At 37.0% G+C, this 25,349-nt stretch overlaps 1 protein-coding gene across 1 annotated transcript in view; it reads right to left on the minus strand.

The window, feature by feature from the left end:
• Positions 1-25,349, minus strand: part of MALRD1 (MAM and LDL receptor class A domain containing 1) — a 481,557-nt gene that overhangs the window by 36,389 nt on the left and 419,819 nt on the right.

The raw sequence follows: 25,349 nt of genomic DNA on the forward strand, positions 1-25,349 counted from the left end.
CCCTGGTTCAAACCCTTCACTACGTTCTCACAGCTTTCTGGACCCTGTGCAGATGATGTGGTTTTACACAAAGGCCGTCTTATGACCTGACTTCTCGGTGGCACAGCTGGTTGATCTCAATCTTCCCTTTGCTCCCTGTACTCTTATTGGAAGAAGCCCTTCACCTGAGAGATATACTCTTCCATCCTTCTCGGACTCTCCAGCCTATTTATTCGCATTGGCTGGAAGACGGCTTCACTCCTCATCAATATGGCTGACTCATATTGACCCGTAAAGACACGGACAAAATAACATTTACCCTGGGAGGCTTTCCTCTGAGCCCCTGCCAATCTTAAATATACTATCTTCGGTCCTTTGGCCACTCTGCAGACTCCTGTCACAGCACTTGGCACAGAGTTCTGCAATTGTCTCTTTCCTTATAAATCTTTCTAGACTATAATTTTTTTCAAGGTGAATATACCTGTTATACATTCCTATGCTCTAATTAGCATAATCCTGCTCACAGGTATTTACTGAAAATATTCACTATCATCACCATAATGGTAGTTTAACACATGGATTTGTGTTACAGCTATCAAGGCACTTTTATTTTGTATGTATATTATCCCGTTTAATCAGTATACCAGTTATTTACAATTTAGTATGCATCAGAATCACCTAAACATTTTGTGAAAACAGATTGCTGGGCACATCCCCAGAGTTCTGATTTAAGTGTGTAGTGATCCCTGAACTTCGTTTCTAACAATTTCTCAAGTGACATTGACTGCTGGTCTGGGGCCACACTTTGAGAACTATTGCTTTAGAATATTCTTTTGAGGTTGTCATTATATCACATGGATAGCTGTGATATATTTGTGAAATTTCACTTCCTCACAAAAGTAGGGCGTATATTATCAGATTCTGTCTTTAGGGAATGAGCATTTGAAAATGCAAATCACATGCTCCTGTGTGGCTTTTATTGTAATTTCCACTTGAATTGATAGTCAAGTTGCACGGAATTGCAAATGTAGGAAGGAAGCACATTCATAGATTATTTCAAATTATTACAACAGGGTAGAAACAACTTTAATTACTTCAGAGTAAAAACAGAGCAGATAAAAATGTCTTTCTGTTTCCCTTTTGTTCAAACAGGTTGGTGTGGTGTTGTAGCTGATGTGATACCAGAACAAAAAAAAAAAATTCCTAAAATTGATGTTTTAAATCATCCACGTCTCCTAATTTTTTTCAGTTGTTATGAAGAAAATTTCCCTGGAGTCGGAGTGGGGAGGAAAAAAAGAAGAGCGAGGAAGCTAACTAATTCACAAACCGAGCAATTAAAAATGGGCTGAGAGTCAATAGAAACTAGTGTTATTCTAACATGAAGAAGGCAAAGGCATTGCATTTCTGTTGTGGAGTGTTGTATCTGTAAGAAATAGGTATTTGAAAGCTTTCTTCTGTCATCATACGACGTATGAAAGAATTGTCTTTGAAAACGTAGGTTCTGACCTCTAATTCCAGCAAGACCTATTCCATGTTCTCTTTCCTGCCCATTAAAATACACACGGAAACACACGTAAGCACCAAATGGTAAGGCTGACAATGAGAAAGGACAGGCAGTGAATGGGGACTTCCACCAGCCAGGGTGGTGACAGGGCCAGGGTGAGAAGCCATGGGTGCCCACGGCACACTTTGACCTCCGGTAAAGCAGCGAGGCCCTTGACTTCCTTAGTGGAAAACAAAGAATCTTCTAGTGACTTTCCATTGGACTGAGGAAAAAGTCTAAGCGCTGCACTCTGTGCAGAGAGCAATTATTAAGCGCCTTCTGTCATCTAGTCCTTATTCTAGGTGCATCTGTTAGACTCCAAACTCAATCCCTCGCGATATGGCAGGGCTCGTCCCTAAAACATTAAAGCCTGTTTTTGCCTCAGGGACTTCATGTTTTCTACTTTTTCTGACATATAAGCAGTTTGCACAAATCTCGGAATAGTTTGCGCTAACATGGAATTGTGATCTTGGCTCGAATTACACCCTCTCAGACAGATCTTAATCGACAAGTTTATTTAAAATATTCCATAGCCAGAATCACTTTTTCATCTTCTTTCTAACAATCTGCCCACCCTAGTTATTTTTCTTCACTGCATTTGTTATTACTGAAATTTTATGCACACATGAACACACATGCATACATATTACATATGTATGTATATTTAAAATACATTGGTAAGCATAAATGTTAATTTTTAAATACATATAGATTACATATAATGTGTAGAAAAGAAATTTACTTATATATTACTTGCATACACATACATATCTATATTAAACTATGTGACTGAAACTTGAAAACCTCAAAGAAATGAATGATTTTTGTACTACTATAAATTATACAATTAATATAAACAGTAGAAATCTAGAGTCGTTCAATAACATATAATAATGTTCCAGGATGAGGCTCTTTTGCTCTTTTGGTCTTTCAAAGTTTCGAGAAAAGGTAAATCCTAAGCTATCCATGGTGTTTCGGAAAATAACAAGCTACCCAATTTACTTTAGGGAGGTAATGTTTGCCTGATAACAGAATCTCAAAAAATACTATGCATAGAAGAAAATCAGGGAACACTGTCACTGACGGATCCCAAAATCCTAAATAAATTACCAGAACACTGAATACAAGGCCACACTGTGGTGTAGGATTTTGTAAAAACTGTCTCTTCTATCTGTATGCAGCTATGATCCACGAGGAAAAGGCAAACCAATCAGTATAAAGGGCAGAGGGCCTTGTAGGATAACAGTAAAAACGTAAGATTCCTTCCAAATCACTGTACTGATGAATTTTCTCCTTAATGAGTAAGTAAGTCACCCTCAAGTTACATAAACTCTTCTAAAAATGTAAAATGGCAATAACACTGAAGAAATACATGGTTATTAACAGGTAATCCCTTAATATATTTACTGGCCTATGTGATTTCCCTCACATATTTAATAAATGTATTTACCAGATTATATCTACCCTAAATATATGAAATGATTAAGATAAATTAACTTATTTCATAAAGCTACATCTCTCTGCTATATAGTCAAGGGGACCATATACATATGATCATAGATTAATCTCGCTCAAAAACGTGCAAAAAATCCCAAAATAGAGCACAGGAAAAAATTTCTATTACGACTCTAAACAGCAGACAGTAAGTAGTATTTACTTTAAAAAAAATATATGAATAGAAGTACATATTTTCATTCTTTATATATCTGTGTTGTTAGATTATGTAATGACCTCACCCTTGGACAAAATGAAGAATGATGGACTTAATGTGTAACACCTGGTGGTGTGGCTGGCGTTGGCACGGAGGAGAAATCTCTCGGATAAGAACAGGGTGGCATGGCCAGCAGCAGTGGAAGAAAAATGACTCTGTTAGGGGCTATTTCATGTTGTGAAAGTATCATAAGGAAAATGGATTTTTAACCACCTGGACTGGAATACTGGGGTATGGGAGGGAGAGAAATTGGCGGGGGTGGGGGTGGGGGGAAGGGCAAGGTAAGAGCCGGCCGATGATGCTGATGATGAGTTTTTATCAAAGAGAATTTGCCTTATCTTCTCCTTAGATTTCAGCAGTTTCTGTTATAATAAATTCTGATATTAGATGATTTTTATCACACTCCATCTACAGAGCAACATTTTCTATTAAAAAATGTATATAGTTTTAACTATTTGCCATATTTGTAAGAAAATAAGTATGCACTAAAATTCAGAATTTCAGGCAATGAGAACTGACATGTAGCATGCATTGGCTGTGTTTATGTTATTAAATATTTAGCTATTTGTGTAGCATGGTATATAGACTATAAAAACAGATTGGTGCAAAATCATAAAATACAGATTTTCATTTGCTTCAAATTGCATATTTGTAGTAAATCAAATGTTTTTAAAAACAGATTTAAAAAAATTTATTCAAATCATTGTCCCACTGTATGTTCCATATTGTGTAACATACACTATATACTGAAACATATTTTAAAAAATATCATTGTGTTCTTTTGAAATAAGATTTTAAACTTGATTTATTTGTTTAAAAGTATTTATTGAGGGCCAGGTGCTAAGTCTCAGCGTTTGGATAGCCACACGGAAGAGAAAGTCCTGACCTCATGAAGCGCACATTTTATGGAGGGAGGGAGATGTGCAGAAAGACAGTGGACGAATAACTACGTTTACAGTTACTTTACTATGTAAGCAACTATGTATATAGTAGAATCAGAGAGGGTGCATTGCCAACGGAAGGACCAATTTGGAGACTGTGAGTATGGACAACTTTTTTGAGAAGTTTTATCATGAAACTGAGGAGGAATTTGCTGGGAGCAGGAAAGACAGCCAGAACAGGTGAGAGTGATGTTTGTTTAAGGGTGTCGCTATGAGCACATGCTTGTTGACAATTCAGTAGGCAAGGAGAGGCTGGTGTCTGATAAAAAGAGAAGGCGTGATAGAGGAGATTGGGAAGAGGAGAAGGAAAGGATTCTACGGCCCATGGACAAACAGGGTCTTTTCTGAGAGACGATGTGGCACATGAGGGCGGTTATTTGCTGTTGGGAGTTCTCTGATCATGAGGCTTATAAAAGACTCTGAGGGTAAGTAATTGGCAGAGGTGGCACTGTGGGGTGGGAGACTTGAGGCAGAGATGAGAAAGCATAAAAGTGGAGTAATTACTGACCGTCAGAGATCACTGAAACTAGACACATGTAACAGAATCTTCACGAGGTCATACGTGTTTGTGTGTGTGAACAAGGGGGCATTTGCTATTTTCACTAACGTATTGCATGCATATTGTTCAAAAACTCACGCTGCACTCAAGCTCCCAAATACTTCCCATTTCCTTAACAGTTTCTTCTAGTGTGAACTTCCATTTTTATTAATAATATAAAATGTGGTGTTATCTTGATTTGTCTATTTTATTGTTATAGCTAAAAATTTCACTGCGTTAAACAAACAGCAGCTCCTTACTGCCTCTACTACTCTATAATTAAATCAATATGCAGAGTTAATAATTTTATTACTATTAAATATTTCTGTTCACTGCTGGGCCAACAAACAGTATATAAAGATTAACTATGCATTTACTATTTCCCCCCCCCTGGAGTTAATTATTCAATTTATTTAATATACTAAGTTTTATAGGCTTTGTAGCTAATTCTTAAAGTGTCCCATATCTTCCTTCTCAATACAATTTTCCACTCGACAGACTCTCGTTTGGAGATATCCCAAGGCTCCTTCCTGTTTCTTTGGGCCAACCTGGACTGCTCACTCTCTAGGCCTATTTTCTGAGAATTTTTAGGGCTTCTCCTCAATGTCAGGTCTGTTTCCTGGATCCTACGTCATCCTCTTCCTCTATTTCCTCCCTCAGTTTGCTTGGGCAAGATGTGTGCGAGATGTTACATTTTCGAGATCTTTTGTTTGAAATACTACCCTCACAATCAATTTTTAGCGATGGTTAGCTTTGGAACGCAGGTTTGAAAATCATGTAATCTAGTAAGTCGGAAGATTTATTATCCTCTAGATATCTCCATCACCTTCCAGTCCCCAGTGTTTTTCTGGTTGTCGCCCCCATTTTCTGTATGTGAACTGTCACATTCACAGATGGTGTCATCATCCCAGGTTTTCTGAAATTTCCCCATGGAGGGGCCTTTGTACGGCTCTTTTCTCATTCACTGTACCTGACACTTCATCAATCTGGGTGAGTTTTTGTGCATTATTTCTTCTGACAGTTCCCTCCCCGCTCTATTTACTCTGTTCTTTTTTTTCCCTGCAACTCTTATTATTTGGCTATTGAACCTCCTGAATTGATCCTTACATTGAACTTTGGTTGCCTCCTCTCCTCATCTTTATATTCTATTTTCTGTGAGGTGCTCTGACTTTATGTTTTAACATTTTTATTAGTGTTTAACATTTTTGAGTATTATATTTTAAATTTCTTAACACTCTTTTTTCTCTAATCATATTTCATAAACATTTCCTAACTCTCTGAACACATCAAATGTAATTAAGCATCTTCTTCCGCTTTCCACAGTTTCTGTTTTATCTGAGTTCTATTTTCCTGCTTGAATCTGTTGATTTATTGGTTTTATCTGTCTTTCATATTAGTGGCTTCCTTCCACATTTGTTTATTCTTATCTTTCTAAGTGTATTTCAGGGAAAAGTCCTAACAGGATGATCACTGGGTTTCTGGCACGGGCTGGACTGGTTGACTAATAGCCTATATTTCAAGGCAATGAGGTTCCTTTTCTTGGTGCTGCCCTATTATAGAATTTCTAGGACTTGATTCTGGTGTCATTCAGCTTTGCCACTGAGAGAGACTTTGTGTTGGGGGTGGGAGTTTGGCACGGGGAAGAGCTAAGATTAACTGCTGTTCTGGGAGCTGCGAAGGAAAAGGAAAACAGGATTTTTACCATTAAATATGCAAACAGGCGATTCTTGGAGTAGCACCAGATGGCTGCCCTCTGCTCAACCTGCTCTTCCTTTATCCAGAGTCTATGGCACAATTTCTCCAGAGAATAGACCTCCTGAATGGGCGGGGAAGGGGGTGGGGTGGGGTGGGGTGGGGTGGGGTGCTGAGAAGCAGTTGGAGAGTGGATGTCTAAGAGCTTCTTACAGGCTTTCATCAAATTATTTTTCTAACCTAGTGCTCCATTCTGCCAGTGGGGTACTCAGGGCCTCTAACCACTGGGCCTTCTGGGGAGATGCAGGGCGAAGGCCCTATGCCTCTGGGGAGCCCTCCCTTGGGTGCTCAGATTTCAGCCAGCTCCACTCAGAGAAGCCATCCTCCACCCCTCTCCCGCCTTCTAAAACGTTGTCACCTCTCTCGTTCTTTGTTGTCTATTCTTCATCGCCTTGACCTTGTAGGTTTATATGGCTTTTATTCTTTGTCATCCTGGCTATTTTCAGAGGGTCTGTTAAAAGACAGTGGGCAAATGCATATGCCCAGGCTGCCAGCCTTTACGATTTTCTTCATCTACACTTAGTTGCTCTGGTGCGATTCGTAGAAAGAACACGTAGCTGTAGTCATTCAGAAATAGAGATTTTCTCAATAGAGATGATACAGGGAGAAATGTGAAATGGAGTTGACAATACTACCAAAATAATTATTTTAATAATAGAACATGAAGTTTAATATCAGTAAGTATTAAATGGAAGTAAAGACATGAGGAAGATGGTGATGTATGTAAAAACTAGTTTGGGTCAATAGTTTGGGAAGCTAAGTAACAACAGAGAATGTCACAGTGGATATATACTAGCTGGATTCCACGGGTTGGCTGTGTTTTACAAAACAGGATTGAAAATTCTTGGTCATTACAGGTGGCCAAGAAAGAAAAGTGGAGAAAAAGTAAAGTGTAAGCTAAGGCACTGAATGCCTAAAGTTTGGTAGGATCTGGGCCGCTGCTCCGTTTGGTCATGTGAGATGATGGGGTGTATTGGGGGAGGAAGGGAATTCATATAATCTATCCGATGTAGGTGCCTGTTTATCTACCAAGACTCTCAGTAGTGGCCTTTGGATTATATCTACATGCTTGATGATATGTGAATAATTAACATTCTTTAAAAATAATTTTCAATAAAATGCAGAAATATTTATAATGAAATGGAAAGTACAAAAAGAAGCTCGCAGGACACAGACAGTATATTAATTTTAAAAGTAAAGATACATCAACATATTAATTTCGATTGTTCTGAAGTTTTCTCTTTGATGTACTTCTGAACTTTAAATTCTATAATACATTAAAATACTATCTTTTTTTTTAATAAGAAAGAAACAACAAAAGCCAATAAATATATCATCATATCATGGGTAGAATCTTTACTTTTGCTTAGATTTGGGCTTACTTTTTAAAAAAAAAAAGTTACTCTATGAAACCTTTAGATTAATAGACCAGTTTGTTCTGGAATACGAAAAAGACGTGACACTTTCATCCTCAAAATGAATGAACATTTTATGCCAATGATCTCCAAAGTGGACTCATCATCTGCATCACTAAGAAAGCTATTTAAAAAAGAGAGAGAGAGAGAGAGAGAGATCTCATGGATTCATCTGAGAATTATTGGGGTGGGGGATTTTTCTGATGATTAGACAGCATTTTGGAACCATTGCCATAAAACAACATAAAACAAAACATATTAGACCTAATTAATCATTAAATTAATAATCTAATAAGCAAGTAAATTGAACCAGTTCCCAAGTTTTTTTAGGCAGACTGGACAGGGACAATGGAGGAACTTCTAGGGATGACTTCCCTGTTGCTTTAGTGTGTTTATTTCCTGGCCTCTTGTATATTCCTGCCTGGGCAATAGAACAGGCTGCAACCCACGAACACCCAGAGGTGTAGTCAATACAAGCCCGCCCAAAGCCTGCCGTCTTCATCCACACGAAGGGTCAGAGGGGACCCAGCAGAACAGAAACCTTTTAACCACACTGACCTGTCATCCAGATCAATCTCAGGAATGAAATTGCCATTCCCCCATCCTAAAAGGTGAATTCCTCTGAAATGGTCTCATAGCAGTTCATCTTTCTCTCAGATTGAGGGTATGAGAGTTGGCATCTCTCTGAGAGTTGGGGGTGCCCTTTGGAGGCTGAGTAAAATCCTTACTGTGGAACCTGGGTTCTGCTCTCTTCTGAGAGTCCATTAAAAATCCTGCCTCAGAGCCATAATCAAAATCCTCTTCCATGGGCTAATGTCCCAAGGTAGATGAACAAAAACCTCTTTTCTTGATGGTCTTCACCTTGACTTTTTCTAGAGCAACCTAGTCATGTCCTCAACCCACTTAACTGCAAGTTAAAGGCTTTCACACTGAGTTTTCAGAATAATTTTGACTTACTTTCTTTACCATTACTGCTTTTGTGATGGAAGTGACTAGGATGACAGGAAAAGTCTCACTCTGAGGAACCACATTAGGGATCACATTTCACTAAGTTATATACAGGATGGCACAAAATAGTGCTAAATCATGAGCAGCTGGAAAATTTTAAATCTGACTTTTCTTTTTCCTTGGATAACTGGATGACCTTGAGTATGTGATTTAAACTCTCAATACATTTGTCTGCAAACAACCCCAGTATACACTTTAAGTCTCAGAAATGCTATGAATTTATAATTGTTTCAAGAGTGGGAAAGTATTTTGAATTCTCCAAAAAGAATGATACTACATAAACTCAATAGTGATGTTTTATTTTGTTTAATAACAAGTGATGATTAAAATTTTTTTTTTTTTTTTTTTTGCATCTGCAACCCGCTACTCTGAAATGTACTTGGTGTGCCTTTTCACTCTCCTTCAAAGAATAGTTTAGGTGGAGACTCGATGAATACTTTCATCTTACAGGTCCTTTAAATTCCATTCATGCCTCCATTTTGCTGCTTGTACTTTGCTTCAAATAATTAACAAGTTAATCCACATGGATTTAATTATAAATACAATACAGTGCTGGTATTGAATAGTGCCTAATCAATAGCAAATATATATATATATATATATATATATATATATATATATATATATATATATATATAAAATAAAGCCTTGTCCAATTATTTTTTTCCCCTAGGATTTAGAATAATATGCACTAATTACACTCTTTCATATTAGTCTATGGTTGTATTAGTAGATGCTAGGTTTTTCATATGTTAAATAATAGAGAAAGAATGACAGAACGGGGGTGACATTGAACCCATTTGTGTGTTGGGAAGTGAGTTCAAAACCTCAAATTTTCCATCTGAAGAACATATTTTGTCCATCTTGGTACAAGCCACAGTGTTTAATATAAGCGTCAAAGGTGAGTAAGGCTGTTTTCTTTGGTTTGCCCTCTGTGATTACATTACTGTTAATATTATCCTGTCATTTGTTGTCCTTTTAAATGGAGAAACATTCCTAGGTGTGTTAGGAGTGATGACATGGAGTACCTGATGTGTCACCTGACTGGAAACAAAAGAACCTTCTACCGCCTCCTACCCCGTGGGAATGAAATGGTTTTAACATGAAAGTCTGATAGTAAACAGTTCTTTAAAGAAGTATGATCACTGTGGCCAGTTAAGTGTCTCTTTTATAAAAAGTTAAGGAGGTAGAAAAACCTTCTAGAATTAATGCCACTATTTTAAGAGCATGCTATTTTATTTGATTGGATGCTCATGGGAGAAAAATATTTGATGTTTTCAAGTAATTACAATTGCTGTGGGCTCTCAAAAGCAAAGCATACCAAAGAAAAACAAAACCGATTTCTTTTTTTTTAACATGGAGAAAGGTAAAGATAGCTTATAAAATAATTTGGGCATTTTGAGATGATACCTGACTACTGTAAATATGCCTAGTATCCTGCTCTTCCATTTCCACACACTCGTAATGCATAGATTATAACTTGTTAAGTGTGTTTTCCCGCCTGACCTTGAAGGCCCACGGAAGCAGCAGTAATATGTCTTGCTCACTGCTTTATCTGCAACCTGGGACGAGAGGCACTTCGCAGCCATTCAGTATACATGTTTTGAATTAAACTATGCTGAATACTTATAACTGCTTGTATGAGTATCTCTGATGACCCAGAAAAAGAAGGAAAGCCAGCGACCCCAAATCTAAGATTGCTATTCCGCCTATTGCCAGAACTGGAGAAATTTCTTCCAAACAAATCAGGCAGGTTAAGATGAACATGATGAACACACTTCAGTATCTTGTAAGTTCAGAGTCTGTGCCCAGCAGACAAAAGGAGTCATTTTGTTACTGCCCAGTGCTTTTATCTTTCTCGGTCTTTTCAGTGGGAGAATCTCCCCAGAAAGTAACATGACTCAAAGGTATTGATTGGGGTACATTGTGTTATGTGAGTTTAAGTCCCCAAAGCTCAGATCACTGAAGGCTGGGGATGGAATAAGAGAGGAAATCCTTATAATATCTCAGGCTTTGCATTGCATCTTATATAATTCGGTATCCGTTATCCATCGATTCAGTGGATCAAGGCCAGTCAGCAGGAAATATTCCACCTTAGCACCACAGCGTGGAGCCAAAAATGGAGCAGTGCGTGTCTACCATCATGGTCACCGCTGGATGTGAGACAGACTTCAAATTAGCCAGGGAGACGCGGAGTGGGGACATGGGTACCTTATATTGTTTACTGACCCCAGTCCACAAGAGAAAAAAACAACATGCCACCTTAAAAATTATGTTAGGGAAACTTGAGATCCAGAGAACGATCTACTGTAAGAAGAACTGCTTCTGTGAAGCAGACAAATGGAGAAGAGAGAAGAAAACAAATAAATATGAATGTAAATAAGGTAAGGACGCGTATGTGGAAATTTTAAACAAGAGTTAAACAATTAAAATATATGTTGGAGGTAAAGAATATAGAAATAGGTATTTCGAAAAATAGTTTACTGATGAACGGAATAAATTTGAGAATCTCATCCAGTATGTAGAAGATAAAGATAATTACTTAATCTATTTGTACTTCATATTCCTCATCTGTAAAATATATAAACATAATATTTACCTTTTTAACTCACTTAATATATGTCAAAATGTCTGTAATTATATTTAGTACATATTAAGCATTCTATGAATAATCGCTGTTATTATCATAAACATTTTATTAAACCTCTAATATATGCAGGGCACGGTGCTACTTATTGGAAATAAAAGGTTAAGGCACCTGACATATTGATCAAAAGTTAATCAAATGACTAGCAGAGTAAATACCAAATGGCTGAAAGAGATAGGCGAGAGCTCCCCATTCCAAAATCACACTGATGACTGAAGAGTAAAAAGTAGAAAAATATACAGATGAGTTATTTTCATGGTTAGTTTGGCAAACGGGCAGTTTTTTAGTGAGCCAATTAAAACACTTAAGATATCAAGCCATTTGTCTTCCAAAGTAAACATTTAGCTCAAATGATTGCTCATTTTTCTTTAAAAAAATCATGATTGTTTTTAATGGCAGCCTCTAACAAAATCAGTGCAGCAATATGATGACGTTCAGAGGCGAACAGCCAAGAGATACCTTGAGTGTTTCTCAAATGTGGCCAACATTACAGTGAAAAACAAAAGGTATAAAATCAGAGGCTGAACACAGTTCCAGGGTGGGTAAACAGAAGAAAATTCACTGTGAAAGGGCTCTTGTTGCTCCGATGGTCCAAGTAGCCCCCCACCCCCACCCCAATTATGTACCAGGAAGCTGGAGATCAAAGAAGCGAATTAACTGGGTAGAAATGACCCAGCTCGTGATTGGTCAGTCTTCAGAGCCTGTGGCTCTTGACCCTCTGTATTAAAAACTCTCCAATATTTTAAACTGTTGTACTATTTAACTACTGTTTGTTTGGAAATGGAATACAATGAGAAGAAAATTTCAGTGACCTCTTCTAATGTTCACTGTGGCTATGACACTCCCACCTCTCAGGATTAAGTGTCTGGGATGTTCATGCTCTTGGGTTTTGCTGTGAACGCAGAAGAATATCAGTGGTGTATGTAAAAGATCCTTGAAAACTTACCACATACAATAGAAGGTAGCACTATTCTTTTGATTGTGCATATAAGTCTCAGGTCTATTTTGAGCTTCGGTAAAAAATCTAACATCCTAGACTTCACTAGAGTATCGAAATATAGCACCCACACACTATTAGTGTGAGCTTAATCAACAAATATTAGCTGAGTACCACGAGAAAGGCAGAGCAGACAGCCAAAGGTATAATGCCTCTTGTCTTTCAAAACCTACCATCTATCTGATGCCTAGACCTACATAATAGGATTTTCAGAGAACATTTATACACATTATTTTATTCAGTTCTCAGAATAGCCCTATGAATCAGCCAAAGCAAACACAGTCAGCCCATTTTAAAGACAGAAAATCAATGTTTATGGAAGTCCCACAAGCAATAACAACGGAAGACAAGAGGTATTATTTACCTAAGGTCGTAGTGAGGGGATCTGAATCGTACATTTTAAAAATTAGTCATATATTCAACCAATTTTTGAATATGTGTAAGTATAATCTGTAATATTTGATTCCTCTTAATTCATTTTTTTTTCTACAATTAAAAAAAAGAACAACTATAGTTTCCTGTCTTTGCAGTCATTTCTTGGTGCCTAGGCAAGGCTCCTCCTTCTCCAGCTTTGCCGGGACACCAGATACCGAGGCCCCTGATATGAACACTAGAATATACTTTACTGGGTTCTTTTGGGGCAGCAAACTCTGCATTCTCAATAAAAGAACAGCCAAGGCCTGAGCATTGTGTGGGAGAATGCGCATCGTTAGGATGTGGGAGAACGGAGTTAATTCAATGAAAAATAAAAATCCATTTACTCTGACGGCCAAATCACTCAACAAAGCCGAAGCTGAAGGCAGGTGAAAGTGAAAAAAAGATTGGATTTGATGATTAAGGGTGGTTGAACAACTGTGACAGTGCACCAAAATATAAAGGCTAAAAAATGAAGGAATTGTGATAGAATAAGGATGGCAGGTTTAATCTCCAAATGGCGAAATTGATGATTGAAGGTAGTAGGTATACCAAACACCACTAAACATCCTGGCCAACATTATTTGATCTATATCTATATTGGTATAACATATTGATTCAGCAGCAACTATCCCCCTAGATCTTATAAATTAAAAAAAATAATAATCTGGAGAGATAAATTACAATAGATAGTGTGTTTGTTTGCAGAGTGAGGGAAGTCAATGGAGCAAAGAAGATTGAAGATGTCATAAAAAGAACACTCCCAAAGGAAAATGTTTCATGAAGACAAGGTCAAGAGCAGCACTGGGCAAGCTGATGGATAATCTAAATGAATAAATGTTTGCTGTTGCAAAATCATGTTACTCATAAAACAAGTATGTAGCTTAGAAACATTTCCTAGAATGCCAATTATCTATCTATTTGGGAAGTTTTTATAAGATTAGATGGAGGCTACCAATAAACAAATGCATAGGGCTGAAGGTTAGTTTGGGTCGGACAGGAAAAAAAAACAAAAGTTCACTGTGAGAAATATTGCCAGAGTTTCTTAGATCACAATAGTCAAAGGAATACTGAGAGTGAATGATGGCGATCCAGCGAGAAGTAATGGGCCCTTAATGTTATTTCAAATTCTATTTAATAAAGAAAACTATTTGTTTATAGAATTAGTAAATTGGAAAGTTTAGGTGAATATATCTGGTTATTGTTCTCATAAAGCATTAGTAATAATAAGAGCAATATATTGGCTATTGTGAACAATATCAAACGAAGCATTATAATTGATCTTTTAAATATTTTTCAAATATGAGATTATAAATGGGTAGGATAATTAAACATAAAAAATATCTAGAACCCTTAGATACTCCAAGATGTATTAGGTTTAACATATTTGGGTCAATACATCAGCTATTCTGTTTTTGAATAAACTCTGTAAAATATAGAACTTTTCTTATGCCAATGCACCAAAATAACTAAAATACCTATAAAAACTGAGCACTTACTTGACATCATTTGAAGTGCTTAGCCAATGTTAGTGTATTTAATCTTCACAACTACACTATAAGGTAGGTTCTTGTGCAATCTACGATTCGCATATGAGAATAATGAGAAGGATGTAAATGGGTAGGCAGTATCAGAGCCAGGAAATCAACTCAGACACCCTGAATCCCGAATTCTATACCCTTAATCGTGACACTCCATTGTCTCAAATCAAGATCATATACAATTAAGGTAAGTGTGGCCCTCTGCTGGAGCAGAGATACGTGGAAACTGTGAGAAGGAAAATCAGAAATGCAGTAGGTCTTCCTACTAGAGTCACTAACTACCTTAAAAAAATTAATCTACCTTAAAAAAATTAATCCTTTATCTGACTGATATATATTTTTTTCAGCAACAGGTATGTCTCATGTCTAGATATATCTCACATAGTAATCATTCTATTTCAGTTAGACATAACGAGAATATTTGTAGATAATGCTACTGTCTTATCTCTGCAAATATACATGACTTCCTGGAGCTCTAGGATTTTTGATATCAAGCATATCTTCTACAGCTACACTGAAGAAAGACAGATGTAGGGGTCTAATTGATATGGAGAATACAGGGCCTGACATGGTCTATAAAATCTCTTCTCTCTTCCTGCATACAAAGGGCAAATTCGTAGAAATGAACCCTTCTCCCAAGATTTACTGCAGAATTTAAAAACATCCATTTGCATTTCACTTTTAAAATTAAAATTTAGTCAGAAGACTGTAGAAGAACTTCAGCAAAAAACGAACTGATGCATATGTTTCTTTTTTATCTCAAATTCAGTTTTTCCAACTTTTACAGCTTTATTTTGTCTAAAAAAACCCCACCATTTATGATTTTTAGCCTACAGAACAGAAAAAAGTATTGACCAATTACATCATTTTTTTTGCACTCTAAAATGTATCTTAATTTCACATAAATTCTGTTATTAATTTAAAGTTATCAGAAGGACTGATTCCTTTCTGTTAAATAAACAGAAAAAATTTGCAGTTCTTTACTCTCTAATGAATCCAAACACCTCAATTCTTCATAAAACTTTTAAGTTCAGGTGGGGCAGGAAGCTGAAATGGCCTTAAATATTCAAGAACTCAGCCCCAGCACACACTGCTGTGTCTTTTATGTTTCTTTCTTGTGTCTAATTCTCCTGGTAGTCACTTTCTGATTTCTCCTCTGTACGTGGATATTTTCAGCTTCAACTGCCATGCTCTCTCATTTTTTTATTTTACTGTATTCAACGACAAAGGTAGTTTCTTTTGGAAAATTTGTTCTTTAACTTCTTTTTACTTTTAAGAGCATTGAATTTTAGATTCGACTGAAAGTTATTTGTTTGCAATTGGGGATGAATGAAAGGAAAAAAATGCAGCCATTCATTACAGCAAAGGCTTCCTTTCTAAAATATAGTGAGAACAAGAAACTGCACTATTTAATATGATTCGTCTTTTGGGTTCATCTCTGCAGAAATACAAATAGTGGTCATTTGTCTCAGCCAAGAACAGCCTTTACATCTGTTTTCACTGGTGCTTAATTTATAAATCAGCAAAGCATTGATCAAATTAAATAGACCTTCACTTCAAGGCTTGAATGATGATTGCATTTGGTGAAACAGGTTATGCTGCACATCCTGTCAATAAGATGCATAAAAACCCCACGTTTTTTGATAAAATTTTTTCTTTCCCTCTCCTTATCTTGGGATAGTCTTTTATCCATCAAAATTGTTCGTTCCCACTAGAGAACCTACCAGGGGAAGTATTACTCTTGCCTGGTGGATGGCAGTGCATATGGAAGGTGATAAGTCATTTTGTCAGAAAATCACAGATTCACCTGTCCCCACAGGAGATAATACTGTGCTCTAAAGGCTATGGCTGCCTAGTCTTAACGCTGTACTTGTTAGGAAGCCACTGAGTATATCAATGATAACCATGGTCATTGTTAACAAAGAGCTTAATTAAGCCGTTAACATGTGATTATAGCTCCACCTGGATTTATCCATCTGCGTGACTGTTGGGATGCGGGATAGTTTCTGAGCAGCAAAAAAGTATTAAAATGATCTCTCCATCAAAGTTTCAGAAAATGGAGGAGAGAAAAAAAACCTGAATGTCATTTAAGATTCCTTTCTATGATCTATAGAAGTCTTTTTCTAGATTTCCATTACCTTGTTCCATTATTATAAAGTTAATCAATTAGTAACTCGAGTAATTCAACCATGGACTAAATTTGAGAGCTGAAATGGTGGAAAAGAAGTGACATTTATCCTCATGGTTAGTTGGTGCTTTAGTGAACTGAGAGGCACGGGGGTTTCAGGGAGTGAGGTCCATAATTCATAGAATATCCAGAGTGTTACAGCAAAATGGACTGGCTAAAGTCTTCAGATAACTGACATCGTCAGCTTGCATGAATTTACATGTACATTTATAATGACAATTAGGAGCCATATGCAATGCTACAAAACTTGAAAGTTTTTATTAATAATAGAAAACTATTAAAAAATTGATTGCCATGGACCACCAACGAATAACTTAGATATTATCCTGAAGTTTAGACAGACTACTCAGAAGTTGCCTTTGAATTATCTGCATAGAGATAAGAAGGAACAAAGTTTCCTAAAAGCACAAAGAAAAATCTAGACATGAGCAAAAGAAAACTTGAATAAAAGAGGGCAAATTAACTACAAACTCCCTCCCAAGGATGCCTTCCTGTTATCCTTTTGTTGTTTGTTTTGTTTTTAAACCTACAAAAAATGTGACTTCGATGTGAGGGGAAAAAACCATATTCAATAATTATTTAAGTTTATTCTTGCTAGGGATCCAGAGGATTCTGTGCATTTTCAAACTGGAAGGAATTTTCAGAACTCCCATGTTTAAGAAACACCACTAGCTTCTAATATTTAGCCCATCAGTTTTGTTTTTGAAATGCTTGTCATATCTATATCTCAGTTCACGGAGACTGCTCTAATTAAGGTCGCTGACAGTATTCTAGTTGTTCACGAGCGGACATTTTCCATGCCTTATCTTACTGGGCTTGTCACCATCTGACAGTTCGGGTGACTCTAGCTGAACTTCTCTGGGATTCTCTGGTTGAATCCTCTCTGAGATTTCATGACACCAATGCTCCCAGTCATCTTCCTTCCCCACATTCCTCCTTATATTTTTTTCTACGCTCTGCCTATCTCTTGCATTTACATGACGACTCCCCAAATAAATGAAAACCTCTAGTTCTAAATGTTAAGAGCTACCCGATTAGCAGATAGACATTGTGATTGATATGTGCTATCTATTTCTTCAAATATATGAACCCTAGAGGGAGAAGTTATTCCCACTGTAGAGCCAAAGACAGGTTCTGAGAGTTTAAATAACTTGCCTATGTCATACAGCTTCTAAGTAGTGGAGTGGTGACTCCAAGTAAGGACAGTCTGACCAAAAGCTTCAACTCCTCCCACCACACTGTATCAACAATCTTGTCCAAGCACCAGATACATGTACTGACTGCTCTTGAGGATACATCCTTGTGTGTCTTCTACAGGTGTTTCAGGCTCAGTATACACAAGGCTGAATCCAACATCATCCTGCATAACCTTCTAATGTGTCTGCCCCTCTTGTTTCAGAGACTGTTATTTCCAGCAACGGACTTGTACAAATCTGCAACCTGGGTGTTATTTTAAGCCATTCCTTTGCCCTCATCCTTATATCTGACCACTTCTCAAGTCTTGCTGATTTATTTTTACATAGTTTTATTTATTCATCTTCCTCTTTGTTCCTGCAGCTATAGACATCATCCATTCTCACCTCAATTAAACTCGGCAGCTGCCTAACTGATCCTTTTTACTTCAATGCAATACTGACCTACAGCCATGACCAAGCATACCACATCACGCACAGTGATTTTTACAACATTCTAATCCAAGAATGCTCCTCTCCATTTCTCCGAGGTTAGGCTTACCCTCCTTATGGTGAAACACATGAACTTCCATGATGTGGACATTGTCTCCTTTTAGGATTTTACCTTCCATGCTTCTCTCCCATGGGCCATGTACTTGAGCAGCATGTTCAAAAAATGTGTCCTTGAACATTTGTTTCCTTCTTAGAACACGTAACTCCTTGCCTGATTGCAAAATCTATTCATTTTTCAAGAATTTGCCTTAAAAGCGCTTCATATAAGAAGTGAGAGGCGGATCCCACATCTCATCATAGAAACGGAACGCTCCAGACACTCGCTCCAGGTTCCATGGCAGCTGAGATGCCAGCGCGTGACTTAGTTTCTGCAAAGGAGACTTTGCACGAGACTTTGAATTTGGAGCTAACGATGTACCACGGACTTAAGTTGTCCTAATAGTCACATGATATGTCACAATATTCTGGGACAACATTGTGCTATGGTGCTGTAAGTTTAGCACTGGTGTTTTGTGGCAGCCTCGGTGATGCTCCTTCACCATGAGTTCTGGGGCATGAATGTGGCCATTGTTCCTGGCTTCCTAGCCCCTGAGCATTGTTCTCTAGCCCAAGTGTTTCTGCAGATTATGCAATATTTTAAAAATAAATTCCTTTCTACTTATTTCTGTTGTTTGCAACTAAAAACATTGATTGTCGTGCCCAGGCAAGACTAAGCAAGCCTTATTCTCTGACTTTTTGCAAGGCTGTCATTCACATCTCTTGTTATATGGTGGCTCCATTGCTCATCTTTCTTCTTCACTATATTAATCACTTTTAAGTTAGAATAAAGACTTTTCTCTGTTGCTACCCACATCCTGTCACAGGCCCTGGTACAGAAAAGCGCTTGCTTGTTTGTTTTGTATGGTGAAACTATTTAATCGATACCTATGATTCTGAAGTAGTCTGCTTTCCACATTATGCTTTTCCTCCTTCAAATAATGACCCTCTCTTAAAAATTAACATTGATGCCCAAGCAGGCTACTGTGCCTACATCGAATCTGATGATTTAAATGTCTTCTGAAGAGATACAGTTGAGAGATCAAACAAAACTCTTGTGTTTATCTGGTAAGAAATGTTTCTGAAGTTAAAGAAGGTATAGGTCACCATAGGACATCCCAGAGTGGCCCAGCCTCAATTTTAATAACCCAGAAACATCAATTTTAATAACTAAACTAGAAACATCATTTTTTCCTAACCATGGCAGTTAATTAAAAAATTACAGTAGCTAAAACAACACTTAAATTCTTTGGACTTAGGAATCATTTAATACACTTTTTTTTTTTTTTAATAGAGGAAAAGAAGAAGAAATAGTATTGTGAAACATCTTTTTTTATTGACTTAAAGTATTCCATTTGGGTCAAGAACAGAGATTACCTTTTGATATGGACAACAGGTGTGAAGAGGATGGGGAGACTAGTTTTCTACCAATCACTCAGTGAGCTTAGGAACAACGCCCAGTGCTCTCTCTCACCCTTCTTGGAGCCAGAAGAGGGGGGTGGGGCACAGGGCGAACTGCTGCTCCTTAGATTGGATAGAAAGGTGAATGCAGAAAGTCACAGCTTCCCAGAGCAGAGACTCATGAGCAGCCACCACTATAGGACCCACTGCCACGACAGGAAAATCTGAACTTTAATTGACAAGTTGCTGGAGGAAAGGAAAACCCGTCTTTTATATTTACTACTTATTTGCCATTCCTGATTTCTTATTTTCCCCCAGAAATGGAAGTTTCTATTTCGTATCATTTCCTTCAGACTAAATGATATTCTTTTTGCATTTCTTTGGTTCATGGCTGCTAGTGAGATATTTTCTGTTTTGGGGGTATCAGTTATACTAAAAGAATTTGGAAATTATTATACAGAGAGAAATGCGAATATAGCATGGTGTACATTGCAGATTTTGCTGACTTCTTAAAGATAAAGCAAGAAACGATCAGGAAGTGTCACACTTGCAGTGAGTTACATCAAGCTGCACCCCTCAACTGCTCCGGGGGTATGCATTTGTGTCTTTCTGTTACTAGTACTCTTTTATTGGGAAAAAAAAAAAAAGTCTGAGAAACTCTTCCAGGTCACCTGAGGAAATTTTCAAATCTCATTCAACTTTTAAAAATTATCTCTGTGCCTTTCCTAGCTCTGCCCAATCACCTCTCACCCAGCTTTTATCACGTATAGAGCTCAGCACGGTTGTTATAACTCTCCTATTAAGGACTGAATATATATCCAGTACATTTTATTCCTTAAACAATAAAACGACACATATTTCTGTCCCTTTTACTCTTGAGCCAGGAAGAGCAAATGGCTGTGCATAGATTATCTCATTCAACATACAAAACTACTCTATGAAAACATGTATTATTATTATTTGTGTTCTCATTTTTTTAAAGCACGATGTGCCAGACAGTGTCCTAAGTGCCTAGGATACAGACATACTCAGCTCCATAATTGAGAAAGTAATAAAGGATGCTTTAAAACCTACTTTGAACCTAAACTCTTTGATATTCTATACATTTTTTGGGTCATTGGTTGACCAAAAGTTGGAAATAATGTAGTAGATGAGACAGTGGATGAGTTTTTCTATTAATAATCCCAGGCAATGGCCACAGACCGACTGGTACCCTCCCTAATGAATGGCTGAAAAAGGAAACGCTAACCTTTGGATGTGTCTCGGAGAAAATACACAGAAGGAGAAGCAGTATCATGTTTCAAGAAGAATAGAAAAGAAAATTGGGGGAAAACTGGCTTTACATTTAACAGAGAAAACTTTGCTTTTCCTTATTGACATGATCAACAAAATTTGCCTTTAAGAGTCAACAAAGAAAATGCAAATGAAGGAAAACCAGTATTCGTTTTTATAGGAAAAAGATGCTCTGCTGTTGAATGTACTATTTAGGAGTCAAAAAATTAATTTGATTCCTACCCATTTCTAACATACTGAATTCAAGTTATTGTCTAAGATTTATAAGACATGATACCATTAAACAGAAAAAAATAGGAAAATTATCTGATAATGTCCTTCAATTAGAATTGATACATAGTTTATTCCAAGTTCTAATCAGTACTGGATAATCGATTTATACTGCTATAAAAATACAACTATTTTTTTATAGGATGTATTACAAGGAATATCTTGATGAACTACCACTTTTTTTTTTTTTTACATATGCACCAAGAGGCTAATTATGAGGGTTAACAGTTGAGAATATTATTTATAGGATAACAGATTTGGCTTATATTCGAGTTTTGCTGCTTATTAGCTGCATGACTTCAGAAAAGATACTAAATATGTTTGATCCTCAGGTTTATCCTCTGCAAACAACACCCTCATAGACTTTTTTTTTTACCTTAAAATTAAATGAGACTGTGGTACCTGATCCATATTATTAAAAAAAATGGCCGTTTATATTATTAGATGATGTACTATCTACTAACATAACCCTTTTGACTTAATCATGGGATCTTGTCATGAGGACAGATCCTGGAAAATGCTAATCTTAAAGATGATCCTCAGTGAGTATGACATTTTATTGCTTAGAATCAGATGCTGTCTTGCCTGTAAACATGAACTCATACATTTATATAAACATAAATGCCCCCCCCCCCCGCCCCATACTGCACATGACCCAATAGTATGAACTGCTTTTTCTTGTCCCTCTCCAATGCCCACAGCAAAGCGTTTGGAGGCACAAGTGCCTTTCGAAAAAGCAGATTGATAGAGCAGTGTGAGCATCTGCTGAGTCCTGATATAAACTTCATTGTCTCTCTCAGATAAATACTGATGGGGTTTCTTTATCAGATCAGGTATTTACTAAAATGAGTTCAGGACGATAGCACCCACAGGATCTATAAGCCTAAAGAGCATTACCTTTGAGTCTCATTCCTTAAAATCAAGAGATTGGAGGGGAAGTGTTCAATCAGGGTTCTGGTGAAAAAAAATCACATAGTCAATTCAGCGTGTTGAGGAGGGTTTATTAAAGGGGATTTTTAGAAAGTGGCAAGGCTTAGGCAAAACACCAGGGATAGAGTGGCCAGCAGTTGGCACTGAAGGGGCGAGAGGAGACAGCCCTTTGCTGAGCTCAGAAGTAGAATGGTGACAGAGGAGGGCTCCCTGTCAAAGCTGTGTCTTAGGAGGGTGCAGTCATCCAGGAGGGAGGGGGCCAGGGAAAATAATCTCTTTCTCCTTCTACCCTCTGATCTCCACCAGTACATCCCACTGGCTGAATTCCGCTAGAAGCCAAAGGGCAAGGGAGCCTGCTGACACAGTCCAGGGAGGTCAGCGTGCTGGGACAGGGCGTGGGAAAGAGGGTGGAGAATGGATATGGGGGTGGGGGGGGTGGCGAACAGCATATATGCTACTAGGAGGGAACAGAATGTGTAGTATTTCTGGTGTTGACAATGCACACTAGTAAATAAGCCTCTTTTTAAAAAAAAAAAAAATCCTAATGTCAAACATTTAATTTGATCTGCTAGTGAAGTCAGGGGCTAAGATTAGAAAAATGGGTGCTGATCTTTTCCCCTCTAATGACAGAATTAATATGAGCTCACATTATGAAAATATGGTAAAATTATTGGGCAGTTTAATCAAGTACATCTGGCTAACTGAACAAATATTATCCAGTCTTAATCATGTAAATTTAAACAATTCTTATTTTACCCAGATTGCCAATAATTCCCAAACTAGTTGGTATGCAAATTTTTTCCTATGACAAAGAGAATACACAAAGGAAATGTAAACACAAACTGGACCTGATCATTATCCACCAGAAGGTGATAAGACCACTATGTGCACACTAACTACAAAATGACTACGGCTGCTAAGTCATAATATGAATCAAGGTCAACAAGAGCCTGAAGGAGAGAGAGCTTTCCTGAGCCAGTGGCAATGACCTTGTTTGCACAGAGACCGCTCCCTGAAGCCTCCCAGAAATGTTTTCTCTCCTGACCACCCTCTAACCTCACAAACTCCTACTCTGTTAGTAGTACATGGATGCCAGTCATCTTTGATCCTTTCATTCTAGACTCTCAAATCCGAGCTAGCTAATCTAGGACATCAAATTTTAGCAGACCCATATTTTCTCTTAGGATGGTTACCTAAATTGAACTTGTGGATTTCTATAAGATTGTGGGTGGTGGTGGTTGTTGTTGTTGTTGTTGTTGTTGTTGTTGTTGTTGTTGTTGTTTTTGTTATATTGTTCCTAGAGCTTTCTAAATAATTCAGTGTCTTGCACCTAGATTTAGAAATAGGTTTGCCCAGTTGGATTACATGTGAATTTAGTAGCAATTATTTTTAATTCCCACCCCCGCCACCGTTCTATTCAGTATGTTTCTAACCTGTTTTTATATTATTTATTTTACCTTTCTTTTATCCTTCACTTTAACCGAGGAGTTGGAAGTAACAACGGAAGAGGGTCAATGATGCAGGCAGGCTAAGTTTTAAATCAAGAGATGCAACATTTTTGGTTGGTTTGGTTAGCATTTCATAAGTATTTTCTATACCTCTAAATGGATTTCAAAAGCGGGGACAAAAAGCCTCGGTCAAAAATTTACCCATTTTGCTAACACTGGAGACCACAGAGTCCAAAATACCTTCACAGAAGAGTGATAAGATTAACCACTAAGTTCAATAGATTTTCTAGAGGAGCCTGTTGTTTCCACAACGAGTCAAGCCAATATACAGAGACCCATAAGCATGCAAACAAAAAATTGTTTTGGTGACATCCCCTAAGAACAAATTATGTTGTACAGTTTTGATAGATTTAGTTTGGGGCTGAGTTTGAATTACATCATTAGAAGATATCTTTTACGAATATGCCTCAAATCATCAAGATTAGTTTTAATTTTGAGGAACAGTATGTGTTAATTTTTATTTCTCTTAAAGGGAAGTTTACTTTTTATTATCATTGATGAAAAGTCAGGTTTTAGATGTACAGATTGTAACACAGCTTGGGTCATTTAACATATGTGAGTGTTGAATTTACAATTTAACTCCGGGGAAGTCATGTCTAAGTAGTTGGGAAATATTGAGTAAAATACGCTTGTAATTAAATTTTGGCTGCTTGTTTCAGAGGCTAAAAATCAGCTAATGAGATTGAAGAAGAGACAGGCAAACTCACATTCGATTACAAATAGACTAACATAGTTACAATGCTCCTTCTCTCCTAAAAAAGGCTTTTCATTCCAAGAATGTAACAACTGGTTTCTATCATTCCTTGAAGGTCTTACTTTTTTCATAATTTGTTTGTTGATTCCTATAATTTAGAATGGAAAACTAGAGCACCACTAAAACAGTTCTAAACAAAGTCTCATACTGTATTGGAAAAAAAATTGTTCAGTTAGTAAAACAAAATTTTTAATCTGCCTCAGGATAATGTCTTTTGATTGTAAAAATCATATTCTTTTATAAAATATTCTTTTTACGTTTCACAATGCACCTTTTCATTTGGCATATAAAGCCTTTGTCTAATGATTATTGCTTAGTACAGTGATATGTGTAGTTTATAATATTTTTAGTGTTTTTACTATTCACTTTAACCATTTTATCTAATAATAGATTTTAAATGTTAATTCTATAATATCATTATGTATTACTTGCTGTTTATCAGATTCGTCATATTATATATATGCTATCGCATAAAAATATCACATAGAGCCTGTACTACATTAAAAATACCTTTGGGATGTTTAAACCTGATAAATTTATGACAAACATACCTTTGGGATGTTTATATCTGGTCATTTTAGCCTTTTTCTCTTATATAAGCCTACTATTTTCCTTCCATGGGATCATTAGTCAAAATGAATGTCTAAGATAAATAAATACAGATGACATTAAGATGATAATAACATGAGTAGAAAGCAATTTTAGATGATTTCTAGTTGGATGTGAAAACAAAATGAAAAACATGTAGCACTAAATGTTTTTCAAAGACAAAACTCCATTATCCTGACAAATTTCTTC

This window comes from Rousettus aegyptiacus, unplaced genomic scaffold, assembly GCF_014176215.1.
Source record: "Rousettus aegyptiacus isolate mRouAeg1 unplaced genomic scaffold, mRouAeg1.p scaffold_m13_p_10, whole genome shotgun sequence".
In the NCBI taxonomy this organism is placed as follows: domain Eukaryota; kingdom Metazoa; phylum Chordata; class Mammalia; order Chiroptera; family Pteropodidae; genus Rousettus; species Rousettus aegyptiacus.